Here is a 1,499-nt window from a genome sequence, read left to right on the forward strand (position 1 = left end):
ACCACATCCTCCCCTTTGCTTTCCGAGGTTTTCTTGACTGCCAACCCTTATTTCTCTCTTATTAAAACTAGCCCATAATTTCCTATTCTGATTCGCTATATATATATATATATATATATATATATATATATATATATATATATATATATATATATATATATATACCAGTATTCTGGAGGTCGTGGGTTCGGATCCCACCCGGCGGGCATTTTTTCACCACTTTCTCTCTGACTCAAACAATTCATCTGTTCCTATGACTTACCGCATTCCCCCCTTGGCTTTCCGAGGTTTTCTTGATTGCCAATCCTTATTGTGTCTTAGTTCACCAAGCACCTCATTTTCCCATTTCTGATTCGCTACATGCATAGCGAGGGCCTCTGTTTTGGCAGTCTTGGTGCCAAAGGTAGGTTAAGAGGCTTCAACGCTGGTCGACCACTCTCGACATGTCGCTGACACTCGGGTAACAGCCCTGGGGCTAAAAATAAGGCCGCGTTTGCCCCCAGTAGTCCGAGTGGCGCTGGCTACCACCCCCAAATGCACGAAACAAAAAATACCTTAACATAAATACCCCACAAAGTGGAGGGGAAAATCGCCCCGCCGGTAGCGTAGTGCTTATCGCACCAGACCGGTATTCTGGAGGTCGTGGGTTCGGATCCCACCTCGCGGGCATTTTTTCTCCACTTTCTTTCTTTCCAAATTCTTTATCTGTTTCAATGACCTATTACATCCCCCCCTTTGCTTTCAGAGGTTTTCTTGACTGCCAACCCTTACTTCTGTGTTAATTTCAACGAGCCCCTGATTTCCCATTTTGATTCGCTAAATGCATAGCGATGGCCTCGGTTCTGGCAGTTTTGGTGCCATAGGAAGCTTAAGAGTGTTCAACGCTGGTCGACCACTCTTGACATGGCGTAGACACTCGATTCACGGCCCGGGGGTTAAAAAGAAGGTCCCCTTCACCCCGAGTAGTCCGAGTGGCACTGGCTACCACCCCCAAACACAGGAAACAAAAATACCTTAACATGAATTCCCCAGAAAGTGGAGGGGAAAATCGCCCCGCCGGTAGCGTAGTGGTTATCGCACCAGACCGGAATTCTGGAGGTCGTGGGTGCGGATCCCACCTGGTGGGCATTTTTTTCTCCACTTTCTTTCTTTTCGAATTCTTTATCTGTCTCAATGACCTACCACATCCTCCCCTGTGCTTTCCGAGGTTTTCTGGACTGCAAACTCTTATTCTCTTATTTCTGTGTTATATATATATATGTATATATATATATATATATATATATATATATATATATATATATATATATATATATATATATATATATATATATATATATATATATATATATATATATATATATATATATATATATATATATATTTATATATATATATATATATATATATGCACACACACTTGCGGTCGTTCCCGGCAATGCGAGGGCGTTCTGCTATACTAATTACTCCTATGGGTATAACAATTGCTCAGGTACCTC

At 41.7% G+C, this 1,499-nt stretch overlaps 1 non-coding gene across 1 annotated transcript; it reads left to right on the top strand.

The window, feature by feature from the left end:
• Positions 1-1,053: 1,053 nt before the first annotated feature.
• Trnas-gga (transfer RNA serine (anticodon GGA)) lies at positions 1,054-1,126 on the top strand. Its single transcript has one exon. It is a non-coding gene; the product is annotated as a tRNA-Ser (tRNA).
• Positions 1,127-1,499: the final 373 nt, after the last annotated feature.

Source organism: Haemaphysalis longicornis, unplaced genomic scaffold (assembly GCF_048455015.1).
Source record: "Haemaphysalis longicornis isolate Haplotype H1 unplaced genomic scaffold, Haemaphysalis longicornis Haplotype H1 scaffold_5, whole genome shotgun sequence".
Taxonomy (NCBI): Eukaryota; Metazoa; Arthropoda; class Arachnida; order Ixodida; family Ixodidae; genus Haemaphysalis; species Haemaphysalis longicornis.